This window comes from Microcaecilia unicolor, chromosome 9 (assembly GCF_901765095.1).
Source record: "Microcaecilia unicolor chromosome 9, aMicUni1.1, whole genome shotgun sequence".
Lineage (NCBI taxonomy): Eukaryota > Metazoa > Chordata > Amphibia > Gymnophiona > Siphonopidae > Microcaecilia > Microcaecilia unicolor.
Genome location: NC_044039.1, coordinates 160,933,143 through 160,941,573, shown reverse-complemented (window position 1 = coordinate 160,941,573; position 8,431 = coordinate 160,933,143). Strand labels below are relative to the sequence as shown.

At 41.6% G+C, this 8,431-nt stretch overlaps 1 long non-coding RNA gene across 1 annotated transcript; it reads left to right on the top strand.

Moving 5' to 3' along the window:
• Window positions 1-1,506: 1,506 nt before the first annotated feature.
• LOC115477222 lies at window positions 1,507-8,161 on the top strand. The gene is made up of 3 exons (XR_003943297.1): window positions 1,507-1,661; window positions 5,622-5,625; window positions 8,148-8,161. It is a non-coding gene; the product is annotated as an uncharacterized LOC115477222 (long non-coding RNA).
• Window positions 8,162-8,431: the final 270 nt, after the last annotated feature.

The following is an 8,431-nucleotide window of genomic DNA, read 5'->3' as shown; positions in this document are numbered from 1 at the left end:
AGGGCATGGTTTTTATGCCCTCCCGGGATTCTGGGAGAGCTGGTGTGGATTACACGACCCCTTTACAGTACTAGACTCATGGGTAGTACGGGGAGCAAAAAAGACTGTGGACAATCCATATGTAGCAGCCTTGCAGTTGGCATGGAGATGGTGGAGGGGGCAGGGAGGAGCAATGAGGGGAAATAGTCCCTTTTTGCCGCTGGTAGGGAATATGGCATTTCCAGCTGGGATGGGGAGATCAGTGTTTCAGAGTTGGCGGGATAAAGGGTGTAGATTCATAGGACAATTTAGGAAGGAAGGGGAGGAAGGTTTCCCAACTTTTGACATGGTCAGACACGAATTGCAGATCCCTCGCTCCCAATTTTTTGCATATTTACAGGCGCGAGACTACATTTTGAGTGAGGAGCGGAGGAGTAACAGTCTTAACCGTTTCACACAATTAGATCACACATTTTTGCGGATGACGCCTTTGTGCAACAAAGTGGCAGGGTGGTATCAGGTGATGAGAGAATATCAGAAAGCGCCCCATATGGTACAATTAGCAGAGGAATGGAGTAGGGATGTTGTAGAAGAAGTTACAGTAGAGCGACTGGGTACAATATTTCGAAACCTGGGCAAACTGACTCCAAATGCAGCACTAAAGGATATACAATACCGAATTCTTAACAGGGTTCACATCACCAAAGTAAAAGGGAAGCAGCTGGGAATGTGGGAAGATGATAGGTGTAATAAATGCCAGACAAATGCAGGAACTTTTTTACACTCATTTATGGAATGCCCGGCACTTCATACGTTGTGGGCCGGAGCGTTAGGGTTAGTGGAAGAGATATTGCAATGCCCGGTGGAGTGGAAGTACTCAAGTATACTAATGGGATGTGGAGAGTCACTTAGAGAACAAAAATTGGGGGCGGCTCACTGCAAATTTGTATTACTAGCAATGATGTTGCTTAAGAAGTGTGTGCTGAAGGCATGGGTAGATGTTGAGCCACCACACTTAGATGTGTGGAAAAATTGTATGGTTGAAATGGCCAATTGGGTAAACTTATCACTTAGACTTTCGGCTTCATGGAGGAACCGCCAATATAGAGACATCTGGGGGAGAGCACTCAAAATACTCTCACCACCGGGCCCAGCAATGGGTACTTAAAGGGGTCTGCATGTAATAGGGTAGGAGCAACCTTTGGGGAAGGGAGGGCAGGGAGATGGGAGGGGGGAGGGTATAAATGGGGGAGAAAAGATATGAAGATCAGAATGATGAAGAGAAGGACATTTCTGTGTTACTGTATTGTTTTGTTACAGACTTGAAGTTGAGTGGATTTTGTTCACAATTGATTGTTTCTGTCTTCATGCAATAATAATAAAAAATATTTTCAAAAAAAAGAAGAGCAGAAAGAATAAGAACATACTGAAGTCCAGAAGTTCTCAATAGACTGTTTTCCTACCAGTTTTTCCCAAAGATACATGTAGTGAAAATGGCAGGGTGAAAGAGTCAGAAAGGTGCTTTTAATAAAACGTGATATAAAGTTTTTTTTAGAGAGAGACGTTGAAAGATAACCTCTTCAAAGGATGACAATGAACGAGTAATGCATTCAGTAGGAACAGTAGTGGAAATGAAATAGCAAATTTGGAAGTACTGAAAGAGCAAGAGTTTCACTTGGAATGTACGGAAAATATCAGATGTAGTCTGAAGATTGACATGCAGGAATAACTTGGCCAAAGGAAAGTTAGCTAGATCAGTAGGTAAGCCCAAAGTCCTTATATGAGAGTTAGCCAGGAGAGACGTAAGGGAAGTAAAGGCAGGTGAAATAGATTTCACAGAGCAAACCTTCTTCCAGCTAAGAAGAACAGAAGAAATAAAGGGGTGATGACATAACAATGGAGACCAATTATGTATATTGGCAGAAAAGATAAGCTAAAAGGGTATAAGGGGAGGTTAGAGATTCCTCTAGTTGGACCCAATACGACTGAGCAAAGGGAACCAACAATGAAGTGCTCTTAAACAGGCAGACCAATAATACCATTGCAGAATTGGTGGGCCTAAACCACCGAGTTGCTTGGTTGTAAAAAGTAGATGGGATTTGACAAGGGGCCTCTTCTTATACTGGACATAACATATGATGCTTGATCTTAACTTCACTAAGAAATTTCTGGGAACAGAAATCGGCAAACTCATCAATAAAAAAAAGAATTTTGGGAAATATAAAGATTCTAAAAATATTAATTCTTCCCAACCATGAAAAGAAGTAGTCAAGGGTCTGGGTGGAGTGATCTTTTAGTTGTAAGGAACGCAAGAGTGACATATAATTAAGTTCATATAAATGATCTAGGCGATTTGAAACAATTATGCCTAGGTATCGAAAGTTGGAGGTCCATTTCAAGCCGTAAGTTAAAGTAAAGGTATAATGTAATCTGGAGTGCAGGTTACAGGGCATAATGACAGATTTATTGAAGTTAATGACATGACTAGATATAGAACCAAATTTGGCTATAACAGAAAAAAAATTAGGAATAGAGTTTGGAAGGTCACTCAGGTAAAGTAATGTGTCATCAGTATATGAAGAGATTTTGTGGGTCTCGCCGTTAATAGTAATACCCTGAATCATCTGGATCGATTGTATGAAGATAGCTAAAGGTTCCAGCACTAAAGCAAAAAAGATTAGTGAAAGAAAGCATCCTAGACGAGTCCCTTTACATAAGTGAAAAGACTGGGAAAGAGCACCATAAATGGTAACAGATGCAGACGGTTTTAGGTACATCGCTTGTATGCAGGACTAAAAATGTGGACCAAAACCAAAGCTCTGGAGGACAAAAAATAGATAAGTCCATTCTACATTATTAAATGTCTTTTTGGCATCTAAAAAGAGGCTCACCAAGTCTTCAGTGTTCTTAGAGGTGTGATAAATTATGTTAATGAGGCGTCTAATATTATCCAAATCATATCGATTTCGAAAGAATCCTGTTTGATCAGGGTGAATACACTCTGTGGAAAGTGTATACCACCACTAACGCCCTGGCAAAGTAATGGATGTGTATATATATATATTTATTTATTTATGGCATTTATATCCAGATATAAATGGATATAAATGGGTGTGGCTTGGATCTCTTTCAGGGAGAGAAACCTAACAACTTATAGCAGCAGCTTCAGAGAGCATTTTCCATCTCACAGATAGGCTGCAAAGAATACCTTCTCCTGCTTTAGACTTAGTCCCGCCCACCCTACCCCTCTAGCCACCCACCCCTAGAGTGACATGTCTTATATAACCTCCCTATCAACCCACTCATTACTTTTACCTCACCCATTTCTATTCTTCTATCACCTTCTCCCACTACTCCAACCAGAGTCACACCTAATCACACTGACCACCCTTCAACATCTTCAGTCCTGTGACTGTTCTCTTGTGCTTGACTGCTTAAATATTTTAAATTTAAATGCTTTACTTTTTGTCTATTAGATTGTAAGCTCTTTGAGCAGGGACTGTCTTTCTTCTGTGTTTGTACAGCGCTGCGTACACTTTGTAGCGCTCTAGAAATGTTAAATAGTAGTAGTAATATTCCCACCCACGGGCAGGCTCAATGTGGAGTACAATAGTCTATTAAGGAAATAATAATTCAAAATACAGCATTCAATGCCGTAAGAGGGAAAGAGAAATAACCGAGGAGGGAAAGGGAGAGAGTAGAAGGTGACAATTTGTTGCTATGTTAGCCGTGGTTCAGAAGAATGCGATGCCAGGTGGGATCACGGCGTAGGCTTCTTGAAGGTCGGGTGATCAGGAGTGAATTTGACCATTTGAGGCAGCCCGTTCCACAACTGAGTGCTGAGTTAGGAGAAAGAGGAAGCATAGACGGTCTTATACTGTATACTGAGACATAAAAGTATGCATTATGTGATGTAAGCACAAAAACAAAAAAGGAAGGAGGAGGATACCCCTAAATAAATAACAAAACAAATAACAGTGAAAGACAGGATTATCATAGGGTGAATAAAAAATGTATGTATTTTATTACATAAAAAGTTCACAAAACTTCAAATCATAAACAGTACACCACTGCACCTTGAGGCTTGCAGTGATGGATAGACTTGACACGGGTCTGTGTTTCAGCAGAAATGCCTGCATCAAGACAAGAGTCATAATATCTGGAAGGTCCCAAAGACAGACTTAAGATGCCTCCTTTATAGCCTCAATTAGGATACAGATTGTAGTGTCGGAGTTCATGTCCTCTCAATACTTGCTGTGGTTTCCTGATTTAAGATCCCATGTAGTAAAAGTTGCAAAAATAGCTATATTTATCAATAATATTTCAAAAACATTTTCTTGTGCGAAAAGATGGGGTATAAATACGATAAATAAATACATACATAAATAAATAATATTTCAAAAACATTTTTTTAAATGTGCTGGAATAAGGTGCTAACTGAAAGGATTTCATAAATATGGTTTTCTTTGTCAGTGATATGTTTTCTCTTGAACACATCACACTTAACGAGGCAGTACTTCTCTTCTAGTATCACATTCTTACAAGCACCGCTCATCCTGAGAAGCAGGTCCCATCATATCTGTTGCCTTACAATTGTAAGCGTACATAGGTGGGAGGACCAGTGCAAGAGTGTTGGGTACCGTAGGTGAACCTTCAGCCTTACACCCACTTCAATTAACTTTCAGTAACCTAATTTCCTCTCCTCACCCATAGACATCATTCTTTTTAATATTAAACCTTGTATGTGTGTGTGTGCGCGAGTGCATGCATGTACAATTTCCAAACGTCATTTACACAATTAAAAGGGTTATTTGAAAATCACCCCTTTCCTGCAGGTAAAAGTACATGTTGATGGTTCTTTGAGTTAGTAGCGTTGTCAGGATCTACTGTTTTGCTTTTGCGACAGCTGTTCTTTGCTCTCTCCCCCCCCCCCCCCTCCCGGAGCTGCTATTCTAGGTGACCACCTACTCTTGCTGATGGTTGGCCCAACCCTGACTATTGGCGATTCTATTTTACAGAACTCTCAATTCCGTCAGTCTGCAAAGCCCTGCATCCCTGCTCCAAGCCCTGCACTTTCTCACAAGAACCACAATGTTACTGGCAGGACTCTTTGTGGTACTCATGAGAAAGTGCTTTGAGAATAGAGTAGTAGACATCCATTTTCCCACAGCACCACTAAGCAGCTGCCTAGTGGGAAATCTAGATCTAATTACATTAACATCGTGGGCCATGTATATAAATTCTGCATTGCGGTATCTATGTGTAAACAGTATTGATTCTACAAAGTAAGAAAAGAACACAGTATTATACATGAGTACCCCTATTACGTTTAATTAGAGAGAAAAGGTCTTGTGCAGTGATTCCATGGCTACCTCAGGGAAGGACTGTGATTAATATTTCCCACAGGTCTAATGAGTTATCTTGAAGTCTATTAGCAATTGTACACTGACTGAATATACACTGCATTACTTTACTGTGTTAACTGCTTCTGTATTCTATCACCCTCTATAATGAGAGGTCAATATAAGAATATATATAAGAATTAGTATATTTTTTTTGCTGAAAATAATTCTTAAATTGCACCCTTTGAAGTAAAACAAATACTCAAAATGGGAAGGGTATATTGCAAACATGTTCTGCAGACCTGTTGTGCTCTGCTTCTACAAAGGGAACTTATGCTAGAACTCATGACATGAGGTCTAAGCTGAGCAATGTACATATTACATAATGCAAAAAACACAATGAGGGGCATAATTGAATGTTGCTGGTGATCTATTTTGGCGGCGGTGCTACAGCTGGCTGGAACTTTATTATTGAAGAAGATGGTTGGCCATCTTTTTTTTGATAATATGGTTTAGCCTGGCCAAATGCCAGAGTTTGCTGAGTATTTTTTTGTTACATTTGTACCCTGTGCTTTCCCACTCATGGCAGGCTCAATGCAGCTTACATGGGGCAATGAAGGGTTAAGTGACTTGCCCAGTGTCACAAGGAGCTGCTTATGCCTGAAGTGGGAATTGAACTCAGTTCCCCAGGATCAAAGTCCACCACCCTAACCACTAGGCCACTCCTCCATCCCCCCAACCTGTTACACTTGTGGTGGTAAGTGTTGAGCCCTCCAAACCCCCCCCCCCAAACCCACTGTACTCACATGTAGGTGCCCCCCTTCACCCATAAGAAATATGGTAGTGGTGTAGAGTTGTGGGAGTGGATTTTGGGGGGCTCAGCACCCAAGGTAAGGGAGCTACGCACCTGGGAGTTTGAGATGGCCGGTTTTGTTTTTCAGCAATAACCGAAAAAAATGCCGGCAATCTCCAACCCGGCGACATCCAAGGCATTTGGTCGTGGGAGGAGCCAGCATTTGTAGTGCACTGGTCCCCCTGACATGCCAGGACACCAACCGGGCACCCTAGGGGGCACTTCTAAAAATGTTTAAAAAATATACAAATAGCTCCCAGGTGCATAGCTCCCTTACCTTGGGTGCTGAGCCCCCCAAAACCCATTCCCCACAACTCTACACCACTACCATATTTCTTATGGGTGAAGGGGGGCACCTACATGTGGGTACAGTGGGTTTTGGGGGGGGGGGTTGGAGGGCTCAACACTTACCACCACAAGTGTAACAGGTAGGGGGGATAGGCTGGGTCCACCTGCCTGAAGTCCACTGCAACAACATAAACTGCTGTCAGGGAGCTGGGTATGACATTTGAGGCTGGCATACAGGCTGGCAAAAAAAGTTTTTATTTTTATTTTTTTAGTGTGGGAGGGGGTTGGTGACCACTGGGGGAGTACGGGGAGATCATCCCCCATTCCCTCCGGTGGTCATCTGATCAGTTCAGGCACCTTTTTGAGGCTTGGTCATGAAAATAAAAAGACCAAGTAAAAGCGGCAAAATATTGATTAACGTTGCTTTTTTTTCCCATTATCTGCAAAAGCCGGCCATCTGGTAGCCATGCCCATGCCCGCCCATGTCCCGCCTTCGCTTCGCCACCGAAACACCCCCTTGAGCTTTCGCTGGCTTGGCGACGGGAAAGCAGCGATGGTGTCAAAAAAGCAGCTTTCGATTATACCAATTTCGCTGCTTTTGCAAGATCGCTGGCCATCTCCCGATTTATGTCGGAAGATCGCCGGTGATCACTTTCGAAAATAAGCCTGAATATGAACCATGAATGAAGTGCTATAGATCTGCTAAGAAAGGGCTAAAGAATTTCAATCTGTAAAATCAATCACCGTAACAAGGTCATACATTAAGGAGGACTTTAGAAAGGTTGTTCTGCTTGAAAAGCCTCTTACATTCAGAAAAGAAGATTTTCTACAATTTCCAGGGCTATATAAGCATATATACATGTGCCTTATCTGTTATTTATCATATCTTGAGTCCTGGCAGACCAGACCAGTGGAATTTGCCCTCGTCCCAGGAAAAGGAGGCAGAGCAAATCTGCTCACCTTCCATATATATGCTGCTTCAGCCATGAAGCAGAACTACATGCTGTTGCCAAAGCTTCCTTTTCTTATAACTTAAAAATTCATTATTAATACAACAATATATTCTCTATATCATATTATCAGTATTTCTCTTGCCCCCTCTTTCATTCATTCATTTAATATGCATGTCAAGTCTAAACTTTCAATCTGTCTACCACATTGGGTGGGATCCTGGAGTGGTCTGCAGGATTCAAGGAATGACAGTAGTCAAGTAGGGAATAGTTGTACTTTCCTCTGTATCCCTACCATACCAGTCCAGACCATTGGGATGTGTCAAAACGTCTTCTTAAGTTAGGTGGGAGAAGGCTATGGCAGCCCTTTTATAGTACTGTACCAAGTATGACCTTCTTTGCTGCCTATGAACTGGTCACTATCTTGATCCCAGGTGCTGTGATGAGTAAGAGGACACCTTACAACTGTGTATTGGTAGAATACTTTCCCAGATGTCCAAGATGCTTGGTGCCCTGTGACTACCTTGGTGGTTCTGAAAATGGGGGTCTGAAACCTTAAATTGTTCCTTGTAGAGTATCTGAATTGGCAAACAGCATCTAGCCCACTGAGAGCACAGTTAGTAACTCCTTTCTTGTGTAATCTTTGGTCCAAATGGAACATCTTTCATCATGCTAGGAGTGAAATAAGTTACTTGGAATGACATGGGACCTATTGCAAGAAAACAAAATTGAAAGTAGTATCATGACCATCTCTTTCAAGACTATTTACAAGGTGCCATACAGGCTCCAATGCACCAGGCCAAGAAAGTCCCAACCAAACATATAGCCATGATCAAGCAATGCATATGTCAGACTTCCTTTAATCGATGTGTATACAGAAGAACAAAGACCCTCGTAAGGCTTGCAATTACACAGGAAAACAGCAAAGGTGACTCAAAAAGATGGACTGGACATTGCTCTCAGATAAAGAGTTCATTAAACAATCTATAGTCTATAGATTGTTCAATATACTCTTTATC